The following is a 20,092-nucleotide window of genomic DNA, read 5'->3' as shown; positions in this document are numbered from 1 at the left end:
CAAGCACTTGGGCCATCTTCCACTGCCTTCCCGGACCACAGCAAAGAGCTGAACTGGAAGAGGGGCAACCGGGACTAGAACCCGGAGTACCGGTGCTGCAGGCAGAGGATTAGCTAAGTGAGCCGTGGCGCCGGCCCAAATACATAAAACTTTTAAAAAATAAAGAGAGTAATTTACTCCTGCTTGCAGACAAATTGTTCTACATATAACAGTTACATACAAAAAGTTATAAAATTGTCTTATCTTTATAATAGTAAATGAAAAATATTACAATTCTCCCATCAAACAAGGTATGCAAGGATTTTTATGTTGCTGTTAAAATAGAGAAAAATAATCACTGGAATATAAAGATAAGAGCTGAATGAGCATGCCACTAATGGAGAAAGGGGAAAAAGGAATGAAGAGGAAGATGAAATAATGGAGAAAACCATTCCGTAGCAGGCAGGATGTCATGGAACCAACTGCAGTTTTCTGAATGAGAATGTACTCTGGATCTGAAAGGACAGAGCTCAACAGTACAGCAGCAGCCTCCCTTCTTCGTGGACACCTCCTCTCTGCTGGTGGAACACATCGATTCTATCTTCAGCCTCCAGTTCCAACTGCACAGGTGGGTCTCACTCATTGATTGGCTGCCCATCAAACTGGAACCTGATCTGCCTCATTGACAAACCCTGTGGTTCACAATAAGCTTTCCTTAGTTTACTAAGTGGTATACACCTCTTAATCTTTTTTTTTTTAAGATTTATTTTATATATTTGAAAGGCACTTACCGAGAGAGAGAGGGGGAGAGACAAAGAGATCTTCTATCCATTGCAATTGCTGGGGCTGGGCCAGGCCAAAGCCAGGAGCAAAGAACTTCTTCGGGATCTCCCACATGGGTGCAGGGGCCTAAGCACTTTGGGCCATCTTCTGTTGCTTTCCCAGGTGCATCAGCAGGGAGCTGGGCTGAATTAGAAATGGAGCAGCCAGGACTTGAACCATTGCCCATATGGGATGCTGGAGCTGCAGGCAGCAGCTTAACCCTCTAAATCACAATGCTGGCCCACACCTCTTAATCTTAAACTGCACCACAGAACCATCCAGTCCTGCCACCTTCAAATTAATGATTGGTGTTCTCAGTCTTGATTCCTTCTGTGGGATTTTCATCAGCCCTGGCGAGTTGTGGAGTCTCCTCAGCTGCTGCTTCACAAAAGAGGTACCAGGGCTTCACCAAACCAGCACACAAGCACACCAGGAGAGGCAGAAGCAACCTGGTCAGTTTCTGAAAGAATGCAATTAGCTGATGGACTCAGCCAGCACAGGTGATTTATTTCTTATGCATATATATGTCATAGATTTTGTATTCAGTAGCTCAAATATTTGTATACATATGCTTTATTACTCTTCATCTCACCTAAATGAGCAGCTTTTTTTTTTTAAGATTTATTTATTTATTTGAAAGAATTACACAGAGAAAGGAGAGGCAGAGAGAGAGAGAGAGAGAGAGAGAGAGAGAGATATCTTCCATCCACTGGTTCATTCTCCAGTTGACCACAATGGCTGGAGCTGGGCCATTTTGAAGCCAGGAGCCAGGAGCCAGGAGCTTCCTCCAGGTCTTCCCATGCAGGTGCAGGGGCCCAAGGACTTGGGCCATCTTCTACTGCTTTCCCAGGCCTTAGCAGAGAGCTGGATTGGAAGTGGAGCAGCCAGGACTTGAACTGCTGCCCAGATAGGATGCTGGCAGTGCAGGGGGCGGCTTTACCCAGTACACCACAGCGCCGGCCCCATGAGCAGATTTTAAAATCATTTATTTATTTGAAAGGCAGAATGACAGAGAGAAGAGGAGGGAGATCTCTTATCTGTTGGCTCACTCCCTAAATGCCCACAATAGCCAGGGGTGGGTCAGGCTGAAGCCGGGAGTCAAGGACTCAATCACCTGCTGCCCCCTAGCGTTCACGTTAGCAGGAAGCTAAATGGGGAGGAAAGCTGGAATCCAACCTAGGCGCTTTGACAAGGGGTGCGGGCATCCCAGTAGTGGTTTAACCACTGCACCACAATGCTTGCTCCACATAAGAAGTTTTTAATTGGAAAACATTGCAATATTTATCTGTTGTGCCTTAACACGTTATGATTTCTGTTGAAGGAATTCCTAAAAGAAGGTTGCCTTTCCATTATTCTTAGTAAAGTTTCAATATTTTATATTTCCCTGAAAATACTGAGTAGCAAACTTGTAAAATAATCATCAATATCATCATTCATATTACTACTCGCTGCACCGATGTCCATGAAATGTTTAGACTGCCCCCGCGACCTTTCCTCCTCTTTCCATCTTGTAAGTAAGGGCGATTTCCAGGTTTGGTCCTCTTTTGCTCTACTTACACTCTTATCTTCAAGGAATTTAATTCAGTTTCATCATCTCAGCCACTCATTCCAGGTGAAAGAACCCAAAGCTTTTTCTGTAGTATTGTCCATTTTATGTATATTAACAGCCCCATACCTAAGCCCTGGAAGTTTAGCAGCTCCTTGAAATGCAAAATGCTTGAAAATCAAACTATTTTCTACACAAAGTGACTCCTCCTGATGATTTTTCTTTTTCTGTCAGCAGTATTGTCATTCTCCTAGTCACTCTCACAGCCTTCAGGCTGTGTTTACCACACTTTCTTTGTTCATTTTTTGAGGGACATTAAGGTTTGTTTCCACATCTTGGCCACTGTGACTAGGCCACAGTGAATATAGGAGTGCTACTATACTTTTTTTTTTTTAGATTTATGATTTATTTATTTTAGAGTAGAGTTACAGTGAGAGGAAGAGACAGAAAGAAAGGTCTTCCTTCCATTGGTTCACTCCCCAAATGGCCGCAACGGCCAGAGCTGTGCTAATCCGGAGCCAGGTGCTTCTTCCTGGTCTCCCACGTGGGTGCAGGGGCCCAAGGAGTTGGGCCATCTTCTACTGCTTTCCCAGGCCATAGCAGAGAGCTGGATTAGAAGAGGAACAGCCAAGACTGGAACCCGGCGTCCATATGGGATGCCAGCGCCTCAGGCAGAGGATTAACATACTGTGCCACAGTGTCTGCCCCTACTATACATTTTTGAGACTGATTTCAATTCTTTTGCATAAATACCCAAAACTGGGATAGTTGGATCATAGGATAGCTCTATTTTTAATTTTTGGAGGAAGCATAGTGGCTGCACCATTTTATATTCCTGTCAACAGTGGCAAGGACTTTAATTTCTCTCTCTCTCTCTCTCTCTCTCTCTTTTTTTTTTAATTGACAGGCAGAGTGGACAGTGAGAGAGAGAGACAGAGAGAAAGGTCTTCCTTTTGCTGTTGGTTCACCCTCCAATGGCTGCTGCGGCCGGCGCGCTGCAGCCGTCGCACTGCGCTGATCCGAAGCCAGGAGCCAGGTGCCTCTCCTGGTCTCCCATGGGGTGCAGGGCCCAAGCACTTGGGCCATCCTCCCCTGCCCTCCCGGGCCAGAGCAGAGAGCTGGACAGGAAGAGGGGCAACCGGGACAGAATCCGGTGCCCCAATTGGGACTAGAACCTGGGGTGCTGGCGCCACAGGCGGAGGATTAGCCTAGTGAGCCACGGCGCCAGCCTAATTTCTCTTCATCCTAGCCTATATTTGCCTTTCTTTTTTGGGTAGTAGCCTTTCTTATTGCTGCGAGGTGACATCTCATTATAGCTCTGATTTGAATTTCCCTGACTACTAGTGACCCTGAGCATTATTCATGGGTTGGCCATTTGTATATGTTCTTTGGAACAATGTCTGCTGCAGTCGTTGGTGAAAGAAGGAAATTCTGCGATATGTAACAATATGGTGAAACTTCAGACATTATGCAAGGGAGATAAGTTAGCCACAGAAAGACAGATATTGCATGAGGCCACTCATATGAAGTATGTAAAACAGTCTGATTCATAGAGCCAGAGTGGAATGGTGGTTGCTAGAGGCCAGTAGAGGGGAACAAAGAGTTATGAATCAATGCGCATAAAGTTACAGATAAACAAGATGAATAAGCTGTAGAGATCTGTTGTGCAATGCTGTACTATGCTAAGCAATAATGTGCTGTATACTTAAAAATACGTTAGAGTAAGACTCATTCAACATTTAAATGTGTCCATAATTGGCCTTTCCCTCAAAGTACATTTATAAGCACATATTTTTTATATTTAAAAAAGTTTCCTTATTTTAATCTACTTGAAGGGCACAGTGACAGAGAAAGAGAGAGAAGTAGAGAGAGAATTGGAGGGGGTGGGGACAAGTGGTTCTCACCTACTGGCTCACTACCCAAATGCTGAGTCTGGGCCAGGCCAAAACTGGGAGGCCAGAGCGTGGTCCAGGTGTCCCATGTGGGTGGCAGGGACCCAGGTATAAGGGCACTAACATGCAACCTGGGAGGCACCAGGTGATGGCTCAGCTGGTGGGGTCCATTCCATACACATGGGAGACCAGATTGAACTCTGGGCTCTTGGCTTTGGCCTGGCCCAGCCATGGCTGCTGCCTGCATTTCATGAGTCAATCTACAGATGAGAGTCTCTCTCTCTCTCTCTCTCTCTCTCTCTCTGTTCAGTCAAGTGAAAAGTAGAGAAAAAATGTGGAGGGACCCCAGCCTTGGGAGAGATCAGTCTATGGGCAAACCCTGATCATTTCACCTCCCACACTTGCAGACCTCTCCTGTCTGGGTTGGTGTTTCTGGGTGACCTGATAAAGAGAGGCTCTGCTATTTTGATGATTATTGCTAGAGGAAATAACCCAGGTGACCAACACCGAGTTACAGAAGGAATATTACAAATACAGTTGATGTGCCACCTCTTCTTGCTGAAAAATTCTACCATTTAGAGATCTGTGTAACTGATTCTCTTGCTCTGCTTTCAAAATGTATAATGGATGCAGAAAAAATATGTTAGGGCAGGACTCACAGCAAGTGTTTCTACCACGAGAACAAAACCAAACAAAAGCTTCAGGTTCTCTTTCATCCCTTCCTTTTCCTTGCTGAGATCTGTGAATTCTTCAGACACTTCTGTTTCAGTTCCTGCTTTTGTACTCATGTTACCATTACAAGGGGACCCTGTTACCACTCTGGTGCTGTGATAATTACGTCTAGTGGCTCTCCCTGCTTCCAGAAGCCTTTCTTTCTGACATAGTCTACGTGAACTAGCTTCTTAGTACTCCTCTGCTCACGAGAGCCTCTCAATGACTGTCCACTGATTGTGGAATGAAACCAAAGCTTCTTGACTCATAATTCCAGACACTACACAATCAGGTCCCTATCTATTTTTCTTTCTTTATCATTTCCTGTTTCCTATCATGAATTCCCTTCCTTCATCCAGGCTGTTTTGCTTATCCTTGTATGTTAAATATATGCTCCACTTTTTTGCTGGGTTCCACGTTTTCTCTTGTGCATCACCCATACAGGTCCTGATCATAATTTAAATCTCAGAGAAACAGCAATCTTTTTTTCTCCAGGAACCTTTCTCTGATTGGATCCTGAACCATTTCATCTAGTTCTGAATGCCTGTATAATGCACAACGTTGACATGTAATGCCTCACTTTTAATGCATGTGCCTTAATTCTCTAATGAATTGTTAACTTCTTGATGCCAAGAACACATAAACCTATACCTGCTAACATATATTACAATGACTTGAGCCCAACAACTATATACACTTAACAAAAATTGGGACATATGTTCTGTGAAAATGTGTGGATACTTGGGAGGACATAGGAACTGCCAAGTGAAGTTGGGACATTTGTGACTGGTGGAGAATCACCCAAAATTTCGTGACTAATTTGTAAGTGCTTTTTGTTGATGTATTTAAGTTTGTTTTCTAACAAGTGGATGTTGTAGGGCAGTAAGGTGATGTAATTTGTCATATATGAATCAAAATCCTAACTTTTTTCTTTTATCTGATTTAATAAGAAAACAAGTAAATCAAAGCATGAAAATCAAACGCACTAAACCTCAGAATATTCTTAGCTGATTTATTTTGACAAGTTTGTAAATTATTTAGCTGTTCTGAATTTATTTGATTTTAATTATTTATAACAACACTGTAGTGCATTAGTAAATGTCTTAAAGAGTGTTTTGTAAAAGTAGGCAGCATCTTGGTAATTATTTCACTATAACTCTGCCATTTAATTTTTGCTGACAAGTGGGCTGAGCCTATGAGGATAATTATAAGAAACATTAGAGGACAGAGTGTATGCACTTGGTACAGGATGGCACTGTATTTGCCTTTTCAGTTCTTTGTGTTATTCTTTTGTGCCGCTGTAGTCTTTCAATAGATTTCAAAGCTGTCAGCAGTTCAATATGACTTTTAGTTCAATCTTGAGCTTAAAATATCTTTATATGCACTCTATGCTATATGCCCAAAATTTCTCAAGTGCTTACCTACTTACTTTTTAACTGTAGCACTTTTAAATGATGTTCCATTACATCCTAAATGTACAAACCTCTTTTTTTTTTTTTTTTTTACTTCCTGGCAACTTTTCAAAAGCACTTTAGTATTTGAACAATAATGTAATAATCCACAATGTAGATTTTTTGCACAGAAAAACTCTAGCTCCTGAAGTTAGCTTCTTTATGCATTTCCCCTCTTAATTCTTTCCATTTGACATTTCCAATAGAAACTAGTTAGTTATTCCTCAACAGGGAGGAGAGTAGTAAAAAAGAGAGCTACATTAAGGCATTCCCAGGGTTTCCTGGCTTGAGAGAAAAACCAAAAAGAATCGTGCACTCATTAACTAACTTTTGCAGTAGATACCAGCTGCAGAAGGATCCACTCTAAGATATGTATTGCTAATAATTACTGTGACTAAGATGTAGTCTTTTTTTTCTTAAGATTTATTTTATTTATTTGAAAGGCAGAGTTACAGAGAGAGAGAGAGAGAGAGAGAAGGAGAGACAGAGAGTGAGGTCTTTCATCACTGGTTCACTCCCCAGATGGCTGCAATGGCCAGGACTGGGCCAGGACAAAACCAGAAACCAGGAGCCAGGAGCTTCTTCTGGGTCTCCCATGTGGGAGCAAGTGCCCAAACACTTGGACCATCTTCCATTGCTTTCCTAGGCACATTAGCAGGGAGCTGGATCAGAAGTGGAGCCATTGGGACTCAAACCGGCAGCCATATTGCACTGTAGTTGGAGGCTTAACCTGCTATGCCACAGTGCCAGCCCCTAGGATGTAATTTTTTCTTTAAGATTTTTATCTATTTATTTGAGAGGTAGAGTTACAGACAGTGAGAGGGAGAGGCAGAGAGAAAGGTCTTCTGTCCATTGGATCACTCCTCAAATTGCTGCTATGGCTGGAGCTGGGCTGATCTGAAGCCAGGAGCCAGGAGCTTCTTCTGGATCTCCTACATGGGTGCAGGGGCCCAAATGCGTGGGCCATCTTCTTCTACTTTCCCAGGCCATAGCAGAGAGCTGGATTGGAAGAGGAGCAGCTGGGACTAGAACTGGCACCCATATGGGATGCCAGTGCCGCAGGTGGAGGATTAACCTACTGCACCACAGCCCTGGCCCCCAAGTTGTAATCTTATGACTGGTAAATAATTCAGAAAATTATAGATTTTGGTATTATCCAAGGGAGAGAGACACTGTTTCACAGATACAAACACTCCAGTTACTGGAGAAACAGAATCCACTGTGGAACAGGGGCTTTCTAATCTCTGCACCACTCCTTTTTTTGTTTTATTTATTTGGTAACATGATAGCTTAATACTTTATCTCTATTCAGTTTTCTTGTAGTGTGCTTTTCTTATTTGCAAACACTGAAAATCAAAAAATTAGATCTCCCATACTTCTTTGTGGCTATGGAAATACAAATGCTCTCCAATAAAGTAAAATAAAGTGCTAAGAGATATTATCTTTTATGTCCCTACAGTCATAAACTTTATATCATTTTCTGTACTATGCTTTTCTGTTTGTTTTACTTTTTATTATTTTAAAATCAGGTATAGCTCAGAGTAAAGTGCATATGAAGATGTAGGCTGATAAATGTTTACATATGTATACACAGTGTAACCACCACCCAGATCAAGACACAGATCATTTTCAGTGCCCCAGAAGGCTTCTTCATGCTCTGTCCCAGCTGATATCTCCCCATAGTGTATGAATTTCCCAGGGCTGCCACAGCAGATTATCATAAACCAGGGGGCTTAAAACAGAAGAAATTCATGCTTTCACAGATCTGGAGGCTAGAAGTCCAAAGTCAAGGTCCTGGAAAGACTGGTTTTTTGTTGTTGTTGTTAAGATTTGTTTATTTGAGAGGCAGATTTACAGAGAGGCAGACAGAGGCAGAGAGAGGAGAGGTCTTCCCATCCACTTGTCCATTCCCCAAATGGCCACATCGTAGATCTGAAGCAGGAGCTTCTTCTGGGTCTCTCATATGGGTGCAGGGACCCAAGCACTTGGGCCACCTTCCTCACTTTCCCAGATACATCATCAGGGACCTGGATCAGAAGTGGAGCAGTCGGGACTTGAACAGGCGCCCAAATGGGATGCTGTCACTGCTGGCGGTGGCTTTACCTGTTATGCCATAGCACCAGCCCCTATTGCTAGCTTTTTTTTTTTTTTAAAGAAAAATATCTTAATGGCTCAACATTTTTAGGTTATAGATTAAGTGAAAGCATAACTCCATTTCAGGGACTATTGTTAAGTTAGATATCCTAATGGTCCTCCAAACTAAACAATTAAAATATAAGGAATACAAAATAATTTACAATGCACTGCTGAGTTGGTAGGAATGTAATAACTCTGCAGAATCTTCCAAATAGAGTGAGATAAAAACATGCTGAAGAGGCTGGCACTGTATTGTAGCGGGTAAAGCTGCTGCTTGCAGTGCCGGCATCCCATATGGGTGCCAGTTCAAGTCCTGGCTGCTCCACTTCTGATCCAGCTCTCTGCTATGGCATGAGAAAGCAGTAGAAGATGGCCCAAGTCCTTGGACCCCTGCATCTGCGTGGGAAGACCCAGAGGAAGCTCTTGGCTCCTGGCTTCAGATCGGTGCAGCTCCGCCTGTTGTGGCCATCTGGGGAGTGAACCAGTGGATGGAAGACTCCTTTCTCTCTGCCTCTCCTCTTTCTGTGAAACTCTGACTTTCAAATAAATAAATAAATCTTTAAAAAAAAAATGAGCTGAAGCTAGTATTTGTCCTGAAGATTTCTACTAAATGTTGAAGAATGAGGCTCTGTTTTGAAGACGTCTTGGAGCTACTTCTTTAAGTGTAGAAGTTAAAATCCAGGCATGCTGGAAGTTTGGCATACTATGCCACCTTCTTTTTTTTTTCTAAGATTTATTTATTTATTTGAAATTCATAGTTACACACACAGAGAGAGGTCTTCCATCCACTGGTTCACTCCCCAAATGGCCACAACAGCTGGAGCTGGGCTGATCCGAAGCCAGGAGCCAGGAGCTTCTTCCGGGTCTCCCACATGGGTGCAGGGGCCCAAGGACTTGGGCCATCTTCTACTGCTTTCCCAGGCCATAGCAGAGAGCTGGATTGGAAGAGGAGCAGCCGGGACTAGAATCGGCACCCATATGGGATGCCGGTGCTTCAGGTCAGGGCTGTAACCTGCTGTGCCACGTGGCATACTATGCCTTCTAACAGAGCTAGAGGGCCAGATAGCTATCCTTGAAGTATTCAGGAAAGTGACAAAATAAACCCCATCATGTGGAAGGGCTCACCACAAAGACGTGCTAACTAAGTATTCTGATAACCTGGACTGGAGCTGAATTCTTCCAAAGTTCCTTCTCACCAGACAGCTGAACCTGCCAGCGCCTTGTTCTCACAAGAATGTAAGGAAATAAATTATTTTCTTTATAAAATAACTATTATTTTCTTAAATAGTTATTTGTTTGTTTTGAAAGAGTTACAGAGAGAGAAGCAGAGACACAGAGAGATCTTCCATCTGCTGGTTCACTCCCCAGATGGCTGAAACAGCTAGCACTGGGCCAGGCAGAAGCCAGGAGCCAGGAGCCAGGTGCTTCATCTGGGTCTCCCACATGGGTGGCAGGGGCCCAAACGCTTAAGTCATCCTCTGCTACTTTTCTGAGACCATTAGCAGGGAGCTGGATTGGAAGAGGAGCAGCTGGGACACAAACCGGTGCTCCTATGGGATGCCAGCATTGCAGGCGGCAGCTCAACCTACTAAGCCACAATGCCAGCCCCTCAGACAATTTTTAAACAGTCGCTCAGGAAAACTAAGACTCCAAGCATGACTTCTGAGCGTGGGGCCTTATGTGACTGCACAGGTCAGACATCCATGGCTCTGGTCCTAAACAATTGTGACTGTATGAAACTAAAAATAATACCTACTGTGTGGGTGACAAAGAGCAAACTAGAACTAAATTATTGGTCAACAATAGCATATAAGTTAGGGGAGTTATTAGGGTTAAAATATTCTAAGGTTCTTGCATTGCTTGAGAACAGGATAAATATTTTGACTGATTTTAGACTTTGGGGTGGGCTTGTGGCACAGCAGGTAAAGCCACCAGTTGGGGTGCCCATGTCTCAAATTGGAGTGTAGGCTTGTTTACTGGCACTTCTACTTCTGATCCAGTTGCCTGCTAATGTACCCGGAGGCAGTAGATGATGGCTCAAGTGCTGAGTCCCTGCCACCAATGGAGGAGACCTAGCCCAGCCCCTGCTATTGTCGGCATTTGGGAAGTGAACCAATAGATAAAAGATCTCTGTCTCTTTCTCTCTCTGTTGTTCTGCCTTTAAATAAACAGAGATGAATAGACATTTAAAAAACAAATATTAAATGAGACAAATTGAAAACAGTAATTTGGTAGAAATAAATCCAAATATATCAGTAATCACTCTATTTAAATAAACAGTCCGATGAAAAGACAAAGATTTTCAGAGTAAAACACACAACAAAATCCAGCTCTATGCTATTTGATGACATATATAAACCTCATTTTTATATATATTGAAAAGGAAATAATAGGGAGAAAAATACCCAGGTCTATACTAACTAAAATGAAGTTGGAGAAGTTGTATTTGTGTGATATATTGATGTCTTGGTTTTCATTCCTGGTTCCTGGCTCACAGCTCCCACAGCCCATTCTACTTCCACAATGACTAATGCAACAAGATTAAAGCATTTGGCCTTTTGTCTCTTGTTTCTGAAGCAGCTTCCTAGCAACAGAGGTGAAAGAAAGTCTTTTGTTGTAGTGTTGGGGTGCTTTAGGCCTTGGAGAGCGAAATCTCTCTCTCTCTCTGAACTTCTGCCCTCCTTTTACCTGCTCCTTTTCCTCCATAAGGCAGGGGATAGAAGCTAGGATTTCTCTTTTTGAAGAAACTCATAGAAACTCAAAACCAATGCTTATCTTCCCCTACCTTTCTGTGTTGGAGCTAGCTATATCAGAATCTTCTGACTTACCTTATCTGATAGTAGATCACAAGACCTCCATTTTAGAAGGTGTCTGGCCCCATAATGGGGAGGAAGGAATGCTGTACAGAGAGACCAGAGAGAAACAAAACAAACAGGCCTTGCTGAATTTGCTCATTTAATCTCTTAGCACTAGGTCATATCCTTTTGGTCCAATCACACTTCTACAATGGTTGTCCGTGCTTTGATCATGCTTATGCAATGAAGACTCTATAAAAACTCAAAAGGGCAGAATTTGGGAAGCTCAGGGGAAGCCCACACTAGAGATAAAAATTTGGGTCATCAGTCTATGGATGGTACTATGGGGTTAGATAATAAAATATTTAAATAATAAAATAATAAGGGGCACCTACAGTTAATTACAAAACTGAGTATTTCATTTTAAATTTTTTTTTAAAAGATTTATTTATTTATTTGAAAGTCAGAGTTACAAAGAGAGGAGAGGCAGAGAGAGAGAGAGAGAGAGAGAGAGAGGTCTTCCTTCGGCTGGTTCACTCCCAAATTGGCCACAACCACCGGAGCTGTGCCGATCCGAAGCCAGGAGCCAGGAGCTTCTTCTGGGTCTCCCACGCGGGTGCAGAGGTCCAAGTTGGGCCATCTTCTACTACTTTCCCAGGCCGTAGCAGACAGCTGGATTGGAAGTGGAGCAGCCGGGTCTCGAACCTGTGCACCTATGGGATGCCAGCGCTTCAGGCCAGGATGTTAACCCACTGCGCCACAGTGCCGGCCCCCAAAATTGAATATTTCTTAGATGACTTTTCTGTCCCCTATATTTTGGTTATTTTGTTGTTGTTGTTGTTCAACTCATATCACTTTTTTTCAGACCGTGGCCCTTTTCGTGATCCCTTCAGTACTTATTTTAGGAGCTGGGCACCCTCAGGAAGTGATTCAGGAAATGGCAGCTGGAAAAGGGCTTGTTAAGAAGAAAATCTGTCAGGGTTGTAGGTACAAAAAGAAGGGATGAGGTGGGAGTCTGCTGGGACTAAGGAATAATCTCGGAATCTTCTCAAATAGGCAGAGGGTCATTTAGAGTCATATTCAAGTATTTTTCCCTATTTAATTGTAAGCACTTTCAGAGCAAGAACCAAATTTTATTCTTACTACATTTTCCCTGCCACCTAGCACAAGGCACTGAAAATAGTAGGAGTTCCAAACACGTTTATGGAAAGAAGGGAGAAAAGAAAACTGGAAGAAAGGGTGAGAATATCTTTTATGTCTTGAACATCATAGATCATGTGGCCTGTACATGATTTTCCTTCAACCAATACCTGGTTGATTGATTTGCAATATGTCCTATACTAATGCAATAGCAATAATGTGAATTCTCCAAACTTGCTATCCAAGCACAGAATATTATTGATTCATTTTGCTTAATGACAAATAATTCTGACATTTTCATTTGTTTGGTACCTTGTGTACTTTTGGCCATTCAACTAGAAGACTGGCTGGCCAGAATTTCTAGAACACCACTGAAAAGGAAAACAAGAGACTTAGCTGGAGTAAGACTTTTGGGAACTTCAAGTGTAGTGCAATAAATGTATTGAATAGGATACTCCAGATGGAATCTTTTTAAAAGAAGGCCTTCTAAGTAGGGGCTTTAATATGAACTTTAAGTGCAGATTACCTTAAACACTGGTTCTAAGTCAAAAGGGTCATAAGTTTTCATATCTGCAAGCTGTCTCAAATTTTTTTTCTTCTTTTTGACCCTTTTCAATATAGAAGTTCTCGTTCATTGCTAACATGACATTTTTGGAATTCAAATATGCTTTGCAAAGTAATAGAAAATCAAAACTATTTAGAACTATAGTCCTATATTTAGAGCTCTCTATTTTGTTTGAGAGAGAGAGAGAGAGGTGGAGAGAAGGAGAGAAAGAGAGATACAGAGTTCTCCCATCTGCTGGTTTACTCCCCAATGCTCCCAACAGCTGTGGTGGGGCCAGGGCCAGGGCCAGAACCAGGGGCCTGGAGCCTCAACTCAGGTCTCTCACATGGGTGGCAGGGCCCAATCACTGACCTGTGAACCTGCTGCCCCCAGGGTGCCTCGCTTTAGCAGGAACCTTGAACTGGAGATCAGAGCTGGAAATTGAACCCAGGTACCACATCATGTGATGAGGGTGTCTTAACTACCAGGCCAAATCCCGCCCCAATAGTCTTAAGCTTTTTGTTGGATGATAATGTGAATGTGACTATAATTGTCCTTATTATTCAGTATGCTGTGTTTGGTGAGATTTACAAAAGATGTTTACCTAGAGCTTTTTTTTACAAGCAGTCAGAAAAAGATGTTAGGAAAAAGGCTTGTTCCATGCTTTCCAGTTAAATTGGAGAGGCAGCTTGGTGACTTGCGACACCATCAGTTAGCTACTGTATTTTTTTTTTAAGATTTATTTATTTATTTGAAAGGCAAAGGCAGGGAAAGAGAGAGAGAGAGAGAGAGAGAGAGAGAGAGAGAGAGAGAGAAAGTCTTCTATCTGCTAGTTCACTCCCCAAATGACCAAACTGGCTAGAGCTGGATTGATCCAAAGCCAGGAGCCAGGAGATGCCTCCAGGTCTGCCACTTGGGTGCAGGGACCCAAGGACTTGGCCATCTTCTACTGCTTTCCCAGGCCACAGCAGAGAGCTGGATCGGAAGAGGAGCAGCCAGGACTCAAACTGGTGTGCATATGGGATGCCAGCATTGCAGGTAGGTGGGGGCTTTACCTGCTATGCCACAGTGCTGGCACTGACCCCATTTTAGCTATTAAAGCTTCGTTAGCATAAAAACAGGTCACTATGCCACCCACAAAATACCAACTCTCCTGTGTTGGTCAAAATGAGTGACTGCTATTTTGTTTCTTTTTTCTTTTCTTTTCTTTTTTTGACAGGCAGAGTTAGAGAGAGAGAGACAGAGAGAAAAGTCTTCCTTCTGTTGGTTCACCCCCCAAATGGCCACTGCGGCCGCCGGCGCGCCGTGCCGATCCAAAGCCAGGGGCCAGGTGCTTCTTCCTGGTCTCCCCTGCAGGTGCAAGGCCCAAGCACTTGGGCCATCCTCCACTGCCTTCCCAGGTCACAGCAGAGAGCTGGACTGGAAGAGGAGCAACCGGGATAGAATCCGGCGCCCCAACCGGGACTAGAACCTGGGGTGCCAGTGCCACAGGCGGAGGATTAGCCTAGTGAGCCGTGGTGCTGGCCTGCTACTTTGTTTCAGTTTTATCCTCTCGCTAGACTGCCCTTCATATAAGATTGGTTGAGATATCAATCAGAATTGCATCCAATCTGACAGCATCCAATCTAAAGTGAATCTGTTGTGGGGAAGGGACCCCTGGATTACATTGTGGGGATCCAGAGCCCCACTTGGGCTGAGAGAGAACTCCAGCTGGTCTTAGCCAGGTTCTTGATTTCCCACATGCAGGAATACAACAAGCAGGTGTAGATAGAGGTGAGGAGAAAAGCAGGATTTATTGAAAGGCCTAGGGATGGTACACACAGATACGAGTGTGGGCAACCTCACAAGGGAGAATCATCCCGCCCAGGCTGGTGTTGTCCTTATTATAGGACAAGGGGTTGTGCTCAGGGCATGGCTTGATGGATTATTCAAAGGATGGAGGGTTTTGGGTGGGGCTGCGGTGCACATGGTGATCTCCAGGAAGGTGTCATGACATCTGGTGCACAACTGAAAGTGAGGTGTGGTTGCTCGATGGGGTACGGGTGTATTGAGCATTCAGTCTGGCTGAGCTAACACAGAAGGTGATAGGATTTGAGCTCCTTACAGCTCCCAGCTGGCTGCCTGCCCATACCAAAACCACTTCCTTAGATCCTTTCTCAGATTTTTCACTCAAAGCCCAAATCATTTACATTTCTTGTCCATCTCTCTGTATCTGTGGAGGATGGGTTCCATCCTGGTGGATACCAAAATCCATGAGTGTTTAAATCCCTTATGTACCATGGCATAGTATTTGCATATAACCTACACACAGCCTCCTGCACACTTTAAATCATCTCTAGATCACTTATAATACCTCATGCATTGTAAATACTATGTAAATAGCTCCTATTCCTTATTGTGTGGGAATAATGAACAGGAAAAAAAAGTTTGTACCTATTCAGGACAGATGCAAATTCTTTTTCGATATTTACTGGGTTTGATTGAATCTGCAGATTTGGAACTCTGGATACAAAAAGCTGACTGTCTTTCTAATACCCCTGTATCCATGTGAGGAATAATAAGTTCAACTTGTTTACATGTGTATTCATGGTGGTGTTTAGTTGAAGGACATTTACAATGTGCTTTGGTTATTGTTTCTCTTAGGGCACTTTCCTGGGGAATGGGGCACCACTTGCCATAGAACTAGAGTAGCTACTCTGATGTCACCAGACTGTGAGGAAGCCCCAATTAGCCCACAAAGAAAGTCTGTATGAAGAGCTCCTGAAACTATGTAGGGAGACAGAGATGCTAGCCAGGCTCTGGTTGTTCCATCCTTAACCTCCTACTCCAACCTATGTCTTCCAGCTTCAGCAACCTTCTGATGAGAACAAACTGCCCCCCAGAAGCCTGCAGGCATTCAAGATAAACACCTGCTGAGACTTGTCTGAGGAGTGACCAGACAGCTATCAATCTTGTCTACGTCACTTTGACTTCAGTGCACACTGGGTCTGTTTTGTCTTAGTCATCTGGAGCAACCTTGAGCAATTCTTTGTTATTTATCCACACATTCCCTGTCCATTCACAGAAATGTTCTTAAAATCAATCAGGAACCTCTTTTCAGAGACAATTTCCTCCATCTCTGGAGATGCTTGTAGCCAATCATCCTCTAAAGAAAGTAATCTCTAACCAGTGAGAAATGTGTGGCCTCCCACCAGACCCCCAACTTACCTAAAGACTTTTAGGACTAAACTGGAAAAATGTATATTCCTTGTATAGTACATAAATTCTGACTACAATTTGAACACTTCCTAAGACTCATTGAAAGTCCTTGGGCTTGTGGGTCCTGGGCCTGGGTCATTCATGTCCTGCCCTGAATAAACCTTGTATTTACTGTTTTACAGATCCTGTTTATTTACATCATTATGACAAACCACAGGAGAGACTTCTAACCAGAACTGCCTGGGCCACCTCTTCCTAAATTCCTGACCCACATAAACCACAAAGTATAATAAAATGATTGGTGTTTGAAACCGCTAAGATTTAGGGTGATTGATATGAACAATAGAGAGCATGAAGTATCTGGCACACAGTAGGTGTTTAATAAGTGATGGTTGATTTTCATATTTGTAAGGCTATTTTATGCAAAATCCCCAATACCTAAATTTTTTTCCATAGTTAATTTCTTTGAAAAAACTTGTGGATTGGTGCCCTTATTTCCACTCGATGTATTTTAATCCTGATACCAAAATAACACAGACTGATCAATACTCCTCAGTAAGGGAGATGACCTCATTTTGAAGGAAGGCTAAAGCAGTGCTACTATTGCAACATTTTGAGGAAGATTTTGTGGTTAGGAACTACATATAACTTTGTAGTTGTGGTCCTCTGGGGACCACATGTTGAGCCTAGCATGTTTTAAATTAAGATTAATGCAACCTAAACAGATTGATTTATTTACTTATTAATTATTTGCAAAGCAGAGTTACAGAGAGGGAGGGAGAGACAGAGAGATCTTCCATATGCTGGTTCATTCCCCAAATGGCTGCAATGGCTGAGGCTGGGCCAAGTCAAAGCCAAGAGCCTGGAACTCCATCTGGGTCTCCCACGTACCCACAGGGGCCCAAGCACCTGGGCCATTCTTTGATGCTCTCTCATGCACATGAGCAGGGAGCTGGATCCCAAGTGGAACAGCTGGGACTTAACCTGTGTTCACATGAGATGATAGTGGCAGGTGGCAGTCTAACCACTGGGTCACAATACCACCCTGAAAAATGTCTTAACTGAAAGCAGTATATGCCTGTAGTAAGAAAACAAAATAAAAATAAACAAGGCAATCTCTCTCTTTCCTTATCCACCCCTCCTATCACTGAGCACTCCCAGGTTCTGATCATTATCAACTGCCTGGTATGCATTCTTCCACACCCAACCCTTCTAGCTCATATAAACATAGGAAAGCACAAAATACATGTGTATATCTGTATTTGTGTATTTATATGAATATATTTAGTTACTTAGTTAAGGTTTTTATTAAAATGGAATCATATTAAATGCTTACTCTGTAACTTTAATTACCTACAGTATGTTACAATCTTTATAAATAAGTGTATGAACCTCTGCTTTGTTCCCTACAGGTGCTGAAACAAATTAGCAAAAATTTAGTGGCTTGAAACAACACAGATTTATTGTCTTATAATTCTGGAGGTCAGACATCCAAAATCTGTGTCACTGGGTTACAGTCGCTCCTGAAGTCAGTAGAGCTACTGACTTCCTCCCGTGGCTGCTGCTATTCCTCGGCCTGTGGTGTGTCCTTCCAGTTTTTACTCCAAACTCGGTTTCCATCATCGTATCACCGTCTCCTCTTCTGTTGTAAGCCTTCCTCAGCCTCTTTCCTAAAATGACACTTGTGATTACATTATAGCTCACTGGATAATCTCTCAGCACATGTGTGTAACTTACTCACATCTGCAAAGTCCCTTTTGCTGCAAAAAGCAAGCTTCTCAGCTTCTAGGGATTAGGATTCAGGTTTTTTTTTTTTTTGGGGGGGGGATGTATTCACTCTACCACAACACCTAAGTGCATCTTTTAATATCATGTACTTATGCAAAAGCATATATTTTACATAAAAGGGACTATAGCATAATACTGAAGATTTGATCAATTTTTAAAGACTTATTTATTTATTTATTTGGCGTAGTGACACACACATATGCATATACACACACACAGAGAAATATCTTCCGTCTGCTGATTCACTTCCTAAATGGCTGAAAAAGCCAGGTGTGGACCAGGCCCAAGCCAGGAACCAGGAACTCCATCCTGGTTCTCCACATGTACGGCAGGAGCCCAAGTACATGCATGGGCTACCTTTTGCTGTTTCCCAGGTACATTTACAGGGAGCCGGATTGGAAATGAAGGACTTCAACCAGGCACTCTGATAACGGGATGCCAGCATTGCAAGCAGCTGCTTCACCACAGTGCCAGACATTGAAGATTTTTCTTTTAAGTACAATTTTTTTTTTCTCATTTTCTGCATTCCTACCTTCTTTTAAGGTTACTTGCATTGACATGTATCCTATTCTTTTCTTCATGTCCATATAACCATATATATACTCCAATAAAAATCAAATCTGTTCTAGTTAAGGACTTTATTTGAAAGGATCAGTACAAGTGGAGGGTGTGGAAAGATGACCATCCATATCAGCGTTTGGGGATTATTCTCTCCCTGTGGGGCGGTGAAATGAAAGGGTGGCTTGACTGCAATCAGAAAATGTTTTACTCTAAGGCAGGTTTATGCAGGGTAGGTGAAAATTTATACGCCTGGGGGAAGGAGAAAAATTTAACAGTAATTTGATTAACAATCATTTTGTTTGGATTAGTTAGTGGAGACAAGCAATTCAACCTATCATTTATGAAGCATGCATGGGGTAGGAATTTGGAAACTCAGTGTCAGGCCTTGTTCTAGTACAAAGCAACCTTGGGTCTTATCCATAAACCATAGGCAGAAGGCCTTTCTGAGAACAGAAAAGGGTGGGCGGTTTCTTAACCATCCTATTTTTTAAGAGCACAGGGCTTAGCTACAGCTCAGCATTGTCAATCTGCAGGCTGTGTATGTTACAAAAATGAGTGCATATTAAAGGTGCTGTCAATATCCTCAGTGTGTTTTTCTCCATGTGGTTGTACTGTAATATTCAATCAATCCTCTGTGGTGGTCAGGTTCTTCATTTTTTTCCTTCCCATCTAGCCTCAATTAAAAAAAAAAAAAAAGCATTTCCTCTAAACTTCGGGACTCTTTCAGCTGCTAAACTTGCCGAACTTACATTTTATTTTTCGAAACCTACTTTTTTCTTAGACTGTTCCTCCAGAGCCGCCTCTTAGGATGTACTGCCTTCTCCAACCTACTTTAGTCCTGTCTAAAAGAAGTGGCCAGGAAAAACAAAACACGGTCCCAACACCTCTTTCTTTTGTCCTCGCCCTCCTCCTTCCCGGAAGCGCCGAATCTACCAGACTCAAGAGAGTCAGGAACTTTGCCACTGGGCTCTCGGTCCCTCTCAGTTCCGCCTCGGTCCGCCGAAGCGTTGGAAGGCGTGGCCGAGCCCGGGCCTGCTGGCTCAGCGCCCGGGCTTCTGCAGCGTCTTCCTCCCGGCCCAGCTCTGAAACACCGCCCCAGCACGCCCGAGAAGGCAAGCCCGCCTCGCTCCACGCCGCGAAGACACTTCTACGGGATCCTTTTGGGATGTGACCTCTGTTTGGGAAGAAAAGACAGGTCTTTTGATGCGTGGGGGTGGGGTGCGGTGGTGGGGGTTCTGACTGGTATAAATGTGTCAGAGGGCGGGAGATTAGGAGAGCAGGCGGCAGGTCGGGAGGTCCTTGAAGTTAGCAAAGTTCACTTGTTAGCTCGCTGCCTCTTGGGTCAGGACACCCTGGGAGCAGTCACGACAACCTCGTATCACCTCCTTTGCTGATTTCAAACAAGGAACCGTAAAAACCTGAAATGCGCATTGGGTGCCACCCAGCACGGAGGCTCCAGTGCCAAGGCAAAAAAAAAAAAAAAAAAACCAACAAAATCCCTGCTCTTCCTGCTGCCCCGGAGGTGCCAG

The 20,092-nt window shown here is 43.2% G+C and overlaps 1 protein-coding gene and 1 pseudogene across 1 annotated transcript in view; one reads left to right on the top strand and one right to left on the bottom strand.

Annotated features, from left to right (window-relative positions):
* Positions 1-509: 509 nt before the first annotated feature.
* On the bottom strand, positions 510-5,027 carry LOC138847639 (small ubiquitin-related modifier 2 pseudogene; annotated as a pseudogene).
* Positions 5,028-19,621: 14,594 nt separating this feature from the next.
* SLC35F2 (solute carrier family 35 member F2) overlaps positions 19,622-20,092 on the top strand; it is a 56,296-nt gene continuing 55,825 nt past the window's right edge. Inside the window, exon 1 of the mRNA XM_051849731.2 lies at positions 19,622-19,758. The gene's annotated coding sequence lies outside the window, so the exon portion shown is untranslated. The remainder of the gene's footprint in view (positions 19,759-20,092) is intronic.

This window comes from Oryctolagus cuniculus, chromosome 1 (assembly GCF_964237555.1).
Source record: "Oryctolagus cuniculus chromosome 1, mOryCun1.1, whole genome shotgun sequence".
Classification (NCBI taxonomy): Eukaryota; Metazoa; Chordata; class Mammalia; order Lagomorpha; family Leporidae; genus Oryctolagus; species Oryctolagus cuniculus.
This window is presented reverse-complemented; position numbering and strand designations above follow the sequence as displayed.